General features: G+C 35.1%; 1 protein-coding gene across 5 annotated transcripts in view; it reads right to left on the reverse strand.

The window, feature by feature from the left end:
- The window catches only part of LOC117317832 (ankyrin repeat domain-containing protein 33B-like), a 72,656-nt gene that overhangs the window by 3,644 nt on the left and 56,454 nt on the right, over window positions 1-12,558 (reverse strand). The window lies entirely within an intron of this gene.

Below are 12,558 nucleotides of genomic sequence, written 5' to 3' on the forward strand. Positions count from 1 at the left end.
TGGAAACAAACACATTGTCCTGTCTGTTTAAATAGGAACAAACGGATATCAGCTCAATCAGATGTTGTCAATAGTAGTAACGGATGGACACCAACAAAATATGATGTTGGCATCAGTAGGAACAAATGGACACTAATACGAGGTGATGTTGGCATCAGTAGGAACGGATGGACACCAACACAATGTGATGTTAGTATCAGTAGGAACAGATGGACAACAACACAATGTGATGTTGGCATCAGTAGGAAGGGATGGACACCAACGCAATGTGATGTTGGCATTAGTAGGAACGGATGGACACCAACAAAATGTGATGTTGGCATCAGTAGGAAGGGATGGACACCAACACATTGTGATGTTGGCATTAGTAGGAACAGATGGACACCAAGACAATGTGATGTTGGCATCAGTAGGAATAGATGTACACCAACAAAATGTGATGTTGGTATTAGTGGGAACAGATGGACACCAATACAATATGATGTTGGCATCAGTAGGAACAGATGGACACCAACACAATGTGATGTTGGCATCAGTAGGAACAGATGGACACTAGTACAATATGATATTGGCATCAGTAGGAACAGATGGACACTAGTACAATATGATATTGGCATTAGTAGGAACAGATGGACACCAACACAATGTGATGTTGGCATTAGTAAGAACAGATGGACACCAACACAATGTGATGTTGGCATAAGTAGGAACAGATGGACACTAGTACAATATGATATTGGCATCAGTAGGAACAGATGGACACTAGTACAATATGATATTGGCATTAGTAGGAACAGATGGACACCAACACAATGTGATGTTGGCATTAGTAAGAACAGATGGACACCGACACAATGTGATGTTGGCATAAGTAGGAACAGATGGACACTAGTACAATATGATATTGGCATCAGTAGGAACAGATGGACACTAGTACAATGTTATGATGGCATCAGTAGGAAGGGATGGACACCGACACAATGTGATGTTGGCATTAGTAGGAACAGATGGACACCGACACAAGGTGATGTTAGGTGGGGGGAGGTCATCAAAAGAGTGTATTTCTATCAAATTAGTAGTAAACGTGTGAAATCGAAACAATGGATTAGAGAGTACATGTCTAAATATGGAGTCAACCATTATTAATACAAATCATCATCCACCTTTACCTAGCATTTATTAATGTGTATAGAACTTTTTTCATAATCTGGTACCATCGATTTGATCGAAACGTAGATATAATGACAGAAGAAATCAACATTTTAGTGTAATAGTTCAGTTTTCAATGCCAACCAAAGTTGAACCTAGTAAAATGCTATAAATTAAATGACACATATATTGATTATTCGTTTTCATTCGTGATCTAAAATAATCAAATCCAGAGAGCCCGAGTTTTTTTTAATGAAATATATAACATTATTGGATCATCTTATCGCTTTTCCACATGACAAACCGCTAGGTCCATTACTATTGATTTCGTCTAACGCTCTTACTTGCTATCTGTAAATAAACAACGTCCGCTGTCCATATCCCGATCAGAGATAGGTTTCGTGACAAGATAAGAAGACTTCGGTAAATTCATGGACGTTTTTGATATTGACATTTATGTCTTAAGTAACATAATATACTATTTATAGAAGATATTTTTATACTGTAGATACTATCAATAATACTATAAATAAATCTGGCTGAAGGTTTAGTGAAAATATGATGTATACCTAAAAATAATTCAGGATAAATTAGAAATTGAATACAGTAAACACCTATAAATATAAATTATATCTTCAGCGGTTCAATAAATCGTGTCTTTTAAACGCAACCTACCATGCGGTTCATAAATGTGTTAAAGGACAAATCAGGTATGCTAGACTAAAATAGAACATGCACGACAGAATATATAGCCTGAAGGTCGGGGATGTAAAAGGATATACTGCATGTCAGTAAGAGGTGATTGGAATTGACATCGCCTGGAAATTTGTCTTCATAGACCCAGGATTGATAAAAGTATTGTTCATAAGATAAAAGCGCCTTTAAAAATAGATTTTGATGCAATAGTGCAAAACATTAATCAAACTGGACCAAGCAGCTGTATCATCCTTTTCAGACTCGGAAGTTATGATGATGACCTAAAATGATGTGGACCAACTCAACTGCCGCAGTAGGTCATACGTAATCTAAAAATCTGGACGGAAAAGTGGAAAAAGTTCAAATGGCCCAAAAGGGATCCACTGCACCTAATGCATCTATTGCATGTTTAGGTCAGATGCTTTTTCTCTCAGTGTGCAAATTTTTGTTATCGGGCACAATGGACTATCGACACTTAAGTTGAGAAACAATTTTATCGATTCTGTCAACTAGCCAAGGCAGACAAATATCAATAATAATGGTGATCGTTATTTTCTGCTCGACGCTCAGCTTTTATGTGGCTAGTAGGGACAAATTTTAAAGGCGCGGTTTTAAAGCGATCAGTTGGATAGTCTTGTTATCGCTAAAGCTGTGTATTTTAGTGTGACAACACTATTAAGGTGTGTTTCAGGTGTTTCGTCATCTCCAGACTATCTATGTGAACCTGTAAGGTATGAAAACAAATACAACGTGTCATCACATTTCATTATCAATGTCTTACAGCCTATCCGTCAACAACAACCAACGACTGTTAAGGGTAGATCAATCTGTCAATTACCATCGCTCTCAGAGAAATTCGCTGTAACATTTCCTTTACATTGTGTCATCACGTATCAGGGCACTGATATAACGTGGTTTGAAGGCCCTCTTGTTAAGAGCTTTTCAAATTTAAAAATAATGAATAAAATACTTATCGTAGCATTGGTCTTGATATGCATATGTATTATATTCCCTTGGCCTTGCTGTGTTTGATATGAAGTACGTGCTGACAAATAGGGATACTTTGCGCCACCAATTACTGTCGGCCTGAAATGAACACTGGCGTACTCTCATCAATATAGTCCTCGGGGCCATTTCGTTTCTCTTACATAAAATGCAGCTGTGTCAGAGCCACAAAAGCTGAGAAGACCCCGGGCCAGTTTGATTGCGGGTTAGTCTGAGCGATGGATATTTGACAGACGCTAATAGTATATAGAACGTATCCATCTTAACACGACGTCTTAGAGTCCTCGGCGTAATTGATATTTTGTCACATGTCTGTCCTCTACATAGGATATGTAGATCCCAATACATCATACCCAGAGTGAGATACTTGTATACACAAGGCTACCACGATCGTTCATCTAATTCGTGGGATCCCAAAGACACTCCTACACTCTTCTTTAGAAACTCCTACGAAGCAGATAAAGTAATAGTAATATATCCATGCACTGGATTATTGCTTTAAATTAAACATTATAATGCCCTGCTTGCTGTGAAAGATAATAAGGCAGTAATGATATCAGTGTTATTTGGTATATCACAATCAGTGTAGAATTTCTTGGTGTTTCGGTAACTGATGAAGATGATCGATGCTTTACAGGGCCATTCCTATTCATACTTAACAACCTGAAATATATGTTTTATAATATAATGCTGTCAGTATATGATACATATTTCTCTTTTACAGTTTCTGCTTTATAGTATCTATGTCATCTCTCTGCATATAAGCCATACAATGTAATCTTGAAATTGTCCTTATGATTCGTATCTATTGATTGAATACCACGTGACCTTATTCACTAAATAATTTGTTATACAGTATCGAAAAACCATTTAAAAGAAAATTTTAACCAACTACCATTTCATATTAATGCATATTTAAAACCGTTTTAGCCATATGTGCAAAAAAAAAGGATTTTATATATTTTCATCAATGAAATTAGCAATTGCCTCAAAGAGAAAGCAAGTGAATTGTTTTTGTTTCCGGCTGCCATTCATTGTGTAGCCTTTTATAGATGGAACAAGAAATACCCTTTAGATATATTTCGATCCAGCCGTTTTAGATTTGGCACATTATAGAGGAGTCTGTCGCATCAGAGTGTTAGGCCTCTTACAATTGTGAGATATTGTCTGTCTATCCGAACAATCGGCACACAACTGTCAAGTATAGAGAATTCAGTATTGATAATATATTGGGATCGCTGTCCATCTCTACATTTACAAGGATATAAATGGCATTAGCGAAACACGTTTATTTTAATTGAATTGATATCTTTTGCAAGTTTGTACATAGACGAAACTGAAGCTCTTTTAGGAAATAAAAGAATCGTGAATGGCGTCAATGTAACCACTGAGGGCCCATTGTCATATAATGAAACTATCTGTATACACATAAACAGCGAGATAACATCAGAAATTGTTTTGCGATTAGAACGAATTTTCTTTAGAATTTACTTGACTATTGATTAAGATCATTGTGAATTAAGATCGTTTAAAGGAGCGTTCCGTATTTAGCTGCATGAAAATGTCATTTTCAATGAATTTAAAGGCTACAGTATAACAGACGAATACCATATGTATATTTAAATCGACTACGAATACAAATGTCGTTTGTGTCTAGCGGGTTTAATGAGAGGTGGACCTTCATGTATATGCTTATCATTTGTGTTTTTATCTATCCGCAGATCTCCAAGAAACTCTTATGACCAGTAAGCATTTATCTGTGAGAGCCCTAATGGGGAAAATGGAATGTATTTGTTGTATGTTAGGGGAACTACAATGTAAATTTCAAGAATCATTTCAGCAGAGTTTAAGACACATGTTACATCAAGTCAGACAAAAGAAAATACAAATCAAGTGATGCAATTAAAGTGGTATAAACACATAATTGTTATATTATTAGTCCATTTAGTATATATAGATATTGATTGATATATAAATTTATGATGACTGTTATGTAATAGGAACTTTTCAATCGTGTATAGTGTTTTGACTTAAGGATGTAAAACCATAAATAGAAATTAACAATGATCTGCAAAACATGATACTATTTTGTCATGTTCAGGCTGACAATTTGTTAGTTCAGTTCCTCTTCTGTAAATGAAGTTGTCTGAGGTAGTCACAACAACACAGCCTTGACCGCGAGTTGATATAATCGTGTCAGCATAATTATTTGTTCTCATGCTATTCAAATCTTCATGCTATTCAAATCTGAAGATATATCCGGGGACGTACGAGACGAAAGACAGTGTATTTTATGACTAATTGATGACACGTACAATAACCTTAAAGCAAAGATTAATATGTTCTATTTGACTGTATTCCTTGGTGACTTTATCCTGGCGGTATACAACAGTGTCTTTTTCCCATTAAAGCAGAATCAATACGGAAGCCGCAACGAGCATTGGATAACTTGTTGGAAATATACAGATTATAAATCACTTTGATCAAAATGCATGTCCACATTGACTTCACAGAATACGTATGGCCATTAAGTATCCATCTGTGCATTTCATTATAATGTATATATAATCTCATAGTAGTAGGACAATGAATAGTTCGGGTGTAATTTGTCATAAAACACCGGATACAAAATTGATAAAATATTAACAAAATATACATTTATACTGAGACCCCTGTCATGAAAATCTTTACCTGTTCCATCGATATATAAATACATTGAACATCTAAGGCAAGTCAAAAATAGGTCACTAACTTAAGATCAGAACCAAAGAGGCGAAAACAATAAATAGAATAAGATTATATACAATTACAGATGTCCACTTAAAAAAACCCTAACATAATCACAAATGTCCAGGCTACGGCAACGAAACCAATACGATTAAATTCGCTGTCTCCTAATACCATATACAAATCATCAATAACAATATCTCAATTTCGACCAATCGGAGGCCAGGAAATTTGGTTAAAATGTGGAACTGATGTTACAAAATCGACCGGTGTTTTATGGTTTACCTATTTACCAAATTTCATAAAATTCGGAAAACATTTAAATTTTGAACAACCAGAGGCGCCAGGAAATAACAGTCATTTTTATTTTCAAACACCGCCTTGTTTTGTAGTGCCACACTTCACACACATACTAAATTACAGAAATATCCGCCAAAATCTAAATTCAGAAGATTGCACATACAACTTGTTACTATTCCTCTAATCAATTTTCAGTTAGTGGTAAAACAGTCAGAACGAATTAGATTTTCGAAAGTTCCGGCCATTCAGAGGCCACGACGGCCAACTTGGTTGACCGATCGAAAAATAAAGGTTAGTTGCACACACCCTGCCCATGATCAAGATGTGTGTCAATCTTCATCAGGTTCCGCCTTATATGTATTTGAGAAATGTGTCGGAAACATTTACGTCGAAATTACAATTATGATTAAACTCAAACAAAACTGATTGATGAAAAAATCTATGATGCAGAATTACATTTTCTAATTACCAATATGGGTGAAATGTACGTGTTTTTCAGGAGCCATCCTTCTGCATTATCCGCGTATTGTTGACTTCTATACGGGGCGACATTGAATGTTCATTGACAGTTATGTAACGCCTCCTACGCACTCTCATTATGACCGGCCATCTGAACACAAAGACCTAATGTACCGACTGGTTTACGACATATGATATACGCTCCATTTATTACCGTGTAACCTATGACCACCTAACAACACATATCTCTATAGCTTATTTCCCAACTGTCGCATTATTGTGTGGTGAAATATGTTGAGCATAGCATGTAAGAAACACAAGCGCTTTACATGTAGAGTAAATTTGAGGTATCAGTCATCTACTGCTAAAGCTGAGGGAGTTTATGATATACCGACAAACGTGTCGATGTTCAGATATAGACTAAACATGGCAAAGTACACGTTGGTTAAAAATCAAAGGAAATATATCCACGATATAAGCATTTTCAGCCTTAACAGAAACTGACAACATCATCGCGTCTGTCTGCATGGGTTTGTCTGATGACACCAATATCTTCTGGCTACTAGCTTAAAACATTATAATAAGAATGACGAAATGAAATCTAGGGTTGGATATGCTAGATTTTTTTGTAAACAAATGCTTGTTAGTGACGTATTGTTAACATGGCAGTATACTTTCTTTAAATGTTGTATCTTATGGTACATAACATCATTACAATATATCATAAGAGAAATATAACTTATCAAAACACCATTGTGTCTATAACAGTTATGTGTGGAATTTACCATCTTTCCTCTAGCTGTCATAGGGCAGCATCATTATTTAAAGAATTATGAACATATATTGACAATTTCAGTTACAGTATTAGTGAAACAGCTAAACAAATATATATATATATATATATGTTCTGTCGAATTAATGTTAACTAGAACTGTTGCCAGGATGGCTGACTAATACCCCCGCAATCTGCACGAGTCAATGGTGAATTGGAACTGTTAATTAGAGGCTAACTAAGATAACCCAGTAATATAGTGACCAGTTGCCATAGCAACCTAATTTTGAAAAAAAAAAAAAAAAATGGCATGCACATCTACACATGGTCCTCTATATTTGTGTGAAGTTTCATTGAAATCAGCCCTTCGGTTTAGGAGGAGTTGTCCGGACAAACTTAAAGTTATGGTTCTTATCGGAAAACCTGTTTATAGTGACCAGTTGCCAAAGCAACCATAATTTTGTGAAAAATAAAGTGGCATGCACATCTACACATGGTCCTCTATATTTGTGTGAAGTTTCATTGAAATCGGCCCTTCGGTTTAGGAGGAGTTGTTCGGACAAACTTAAAGTAATGGTTCTTATCAGAAAATTTGTTTATAGTGACCAGTTGCCATAGCAACCATAATTTTGAAAGAAAAGAAAGTGGCATGCACATCTACACATGGTCCTCTATATTTGTGTGAAGTTTCATTGAAATTGGCCATTTAGTTTAGGAGGAGTTGTCCGGACAAACTTAAAGTTATGGTTCTTATCAGAAAACATGTTTATAGTGACCAGTTGCCATAGCAACCATAATTTTGAAAGAAAGGAAAGTGGCATGCACATCTACACATGGTCCTCTATATTTATGTGAAGTTTCAGGTAAAGAAAAGAAAGTGGCATGCACATCTACACATGGTCCTCTATATTTGTGTGAAGTTTCATTGAAATCGGCCTTTCAGTTTAGGAGGAGTTGTCCCGACAAACTTAAAGTTATGGTTCTTATCAGAAAACCTGTTTATAGTGACCAGTTGCCATAGCAACCATAATTTTGAAAGAAAAGAAAGTGGCATGCACATATACACATAATCATTAATACTTGTGTGAAGTTTCATCGGAATTGACCCATCGGTTTAGGAGGAGTTGTCCGGACAAAATGCGTCTACAGACGGACGGACGGACGGACGGACGGACGGACGGACGGATTCCAGTACCAGAACCTGATTCCAGTATAACCCCCTAACTTCGTTGCGGGGGTATAATAATCAAAAGCATATCAAGGAAGCTTTAACTAGGTTAATGTCACACACTATTGAATATTGTTTTTCTCAGACCAATTGAGCTGTCAAATTCGTTAGATTACTATAAAAATAATAAAATCGTAGTAACGCAGTTTAATGTCGGCCGTTTCAGTCATGTTTATACCCCGATTTACATTTCTGCCTCCACTAATTCAGGTAAATCGTGGATCCAGATCGATGCCTTAATTGTAATCAAACATTAAGATCATGTCAATACGAAGGATAATGTTCTTTGTGGGAATGCTTTTTATTTATTTGTAGCCTCAGTAAATATTGCATACAGCTGCCAGGTTTTTTTTTAATTTGAAAATAGAGGGAAGTGGATGGAAATGTGATAATATACCAATTACAGATATACACCATTCTCATATCTATCTTGGAATTGTTTGTGTGATTTCAGAATGAGAAGGATGAAATATTTAGCAACAGTACTTCAATAAGAAATTGTGCTGCGTGACTTTTTGTTAAACACAATAACACAGTAGAACTGTTGTGTCCTCCACTTGTGTTATCATAATTCGAGATAACCACTTTCGGTAGTACATTTACATCAAGTTACGAAAACATTTTGTAAATGTGAGGAGAGATCCAGGTTGCAGTCCAATCGGAAAATCAAATTTTATACTATAGTCTATTTGTTCTTTTAGTATCTTTTGTACTTTCGTATTATATGTTCCTTTATTGTCTTTTGTTATTTTTGTATCATTTGTTAGTTGTTGTTTTTTTTTTTTTTTTTTTTTTAGCACCTTTTTTTTATTTAAGCACCTTTATGCTCTTTTGATATCATTTGTTCTTTTAGTGTCTTTTGTTCTTTTGATATCATTTGTTATTTAGTTTCTTCTGTTCTTATGATATCATTTGTTAGTTAGTGCCTTTTGTTTATTTTTATCATTTGTTCTTTTAGTGTCTTTTGTTGATTTTTTTTCATTTGTTCCCTTAGTTTTGTTATTTCAGTATAACCGGTTCTCTTTGTATCTTTTGTTTGCTAAGTATCATTTGTTCTTTTTTAGATTTTATCATTTTAGTATCTTTCCTTATTTTAGTAACATTTGTTCTTTTGGTATTATTTGTTTTCATGGTTGCTTTATTTTTTCTGTAATTTTATTGTGTGTAATGTACTTTTATTTCACAGTTTTGACTAGGTTGTAAGCCTACCAAAATTATTAGCTTTAAGCGAATCGAGGTCACGGTTTATAAGGTCTTTGTGCATATTGCTGACTGTAGTGTTTGCATAACGTTGCGCTAATTGAGTTTTACCTAGCGCTATTGATTTTTGTGGTGCATGTGTCTTGTTCGGACGATCAAATAGCATTTATACACTAATGAAAAATATCGAAATTTTGAGAAAATATTTGAATAAAAAAAACACTATGATTTAAGAAAAGAATAAACGCATTAATTCTAAACAAAGAGACATGTATTCGCTTATATGCACAGTGAAATTATTGATATTAGAGCGTTGTCTCTGATAACGCTAAACAGTATATCATGCAACGTTAGATTTTCTTCGATAACCAATCATCAATGGCCTTACAAAGTACCTTGTATGCATTCAATACATACATTTATGTATATAGTCCGCCTGAAGAAGCCTGAGAGGGCAGAAAGGCCTTGCGGCAAAGTCTTGTTTGTGTTATCTTTATACATTCACCCTTGCAAGGACAGATTTCCTTTTCTTATATATATATATATATATATAAACCTATAAACTACTATATAATGTATGGTATTTTATGAACGGTGAATATCGACTTATCACAATTACTGGAGTGTTGTGTTTGTATTTAGGTTGTATAAAGCAAATGAGTCATTATTAACACAGCGGTAATAAAAGAGGTTTGAACTTTTTTTAATTGCCAAATGAATATGAAATCATCTGCTTTTCATGAAATTACTTTTTGAGACCTAATACTTTAGTATATTGTAATGTTTCGTTCAGTAATCATTACAGTCATACATCGGCAGATTTCTATCACCCACCAAAACAGACACTATGATGGTAAAGACAAGTTGATAATCTTGAAGGATTTGTACAAGAGGCCAGCATTTGGCATTCCTGCATGACATTCTCTCGCAAGATATAGCAAAAGTGTTAAATACAGACGTCACTAGTAAGTAACATATAGAGAAATCCCTAATTACAGTGTGAGTGAATTGCGTCCAAAAACGTAATTCAATGGATGTGTTTATGAGAAGCTTATGTTAAAGGGTAAAGTTTGGATGGTCATCCAAATACGAAAGCGTCCGCGTTTTCTGACTAATCTATCTACATCCCAGATCATGATAAGTACCTTCATGTAAATGCATTAGCTATTTATGTACTGCCCCAAGTACAGACACTAGACATTACTGGAACTTTGTTTTCCACATCAATGCTGAATTCAAAATCAAATGGGTTTTTTCTCTGACAGATCACGATTCGAAAGTGTTATATTGTGTTTTATGCTTTGACTTAGCCAGACAATTTCGAATTCAGTATGCTGGAGAGTTTCTGGAATACATGTATGTGTTTAATTTGTTCAATTCAGATGTCAAAATTGCCTATGAAAAAGGAAGTGTATTACCCTGACTGTGTTGGAATAAGTGTAGTCAGAGAACCTTGCTAACAGCTATCCACTGTTTACACCATTGATATCGATGAAGACATTTTTGACAGGCAACGGAAAGTGTTTTACTCACAGCAGGATGTGCAATAAATAAAATAGTGGCAAGAAAGACGCACACAAAGTCAATCTATATTATAAAACTAATATTTACATAAACGGTGACAATTATGCAAGAATACTACTTCACCTAACAATTGTATCATATCAATTTAACACGAACTTAAATGACACATGTCGTTAACGGACATTAAGATGCAAATTATCGCTGAACGTCTGCAGGGACACCAGCTCATCAATATCATGACCCTAAATTCTAACCCAAATGTATACATCAAATCTACATAATCAATCGAGAATCAGGATTGAGTATCCATGGAGGTATTTAAGATAACGGTAATTAGCCTTGACCTCTTGTCATATGCCAGGGTGGTGTTAAGACGGCAATTAGTGTTGTTAGACATTAGCAGTAATCAACCAAATATAATTAATTAAAACGTGGCAAAGCGCCAAAAACGTTGACTTGGGAATACAAAAGATCGCAGTTTGTATCAAAAGTATTGTCAACTTAACGTAGATGAAGCTTTAACTTTCATTATTCGTTTTCCATCAGCACCTGTATCTATTTTTTTACGATCGTAGAATAAAAGTCTAGTTCAACTCCAACCCAACCCCATTTGCAACACACACTCCTTTCAGGATAGGTGATTTCCTTCTCTCCCTTTTCTTTTTATGGCACAATGTAGAGAATAGGTTTTACATTTTGCCCTGTATTTCATATTATTGAATATATTGTCTTTCCTGTCCTCTCATTCTTTTCTCCTTGCTTATTTTCTAAAATGAAAATTAAGTTGCGAGTAGGTCTAACACCGAACAAACAAACATCTCTGTTATCTAATGAACAATGAACTCGGGTGAAGAGTTTAGTTCATGTAATGTTTTAAACATGACCGTACATCATCATTTGCATCAATTCCAGATTAAGTGTATGTTTAGACACAGGTCCATATTCAAACACACGTTTCATGAATAGCCATAATTTAATCGATTTATTAAGGTTCCTAAATTTGAAAATTATATGAAATGCGTGAAAATATTATGTTGATCAGGTTTCATTTTTTTTACGATGACTAAAAATACACAAGCGGCGGTTGACATTAGGAAATATCGATGTCTGTGTTGATGATAATTGCAATCACAGATAACTCAGGCTAACTAATGTCATACTTGTATGTATCGAGAATGTGATGTACATCAATTAAAATCAGTGAGCACTAGCGAGAAAAAAATATGATGTTAGCAAAAGATAAAACATGTGCAAAACCAGCGAAAAACTTCCGATATACAAAGAGACCATCAAAACTTAACATGTCTTCTGCCCGGTTTCGACTTCCTGCAGGTAAATAAAGGTCATAGCAGGAATGTTATGTTCTCATTATTTGGTCTGACATTGGTGTTAGACATCGAACACGTCTAACTTGGGACTACATATTGAAAAGTGATACCTGGGGTGGGCTTGTGTCATCATATACATATCAAGAGGATACTGCATGGATCGATCCCGC

The sequence above is a fragment of the Pecten maximus genome, chromosome 19 (assembly GCF_902652985.1).
Source record: "Pecten maximus chromosome 19, xPecMax1.1, whole genome shotgun sequence".
Classification (NCBI taxonomy): Eukaryota; Metazoa; Mollusca; class Bivalvia; order Pectinida; family Pectinidae; genus Pecten; species Pecten maximus.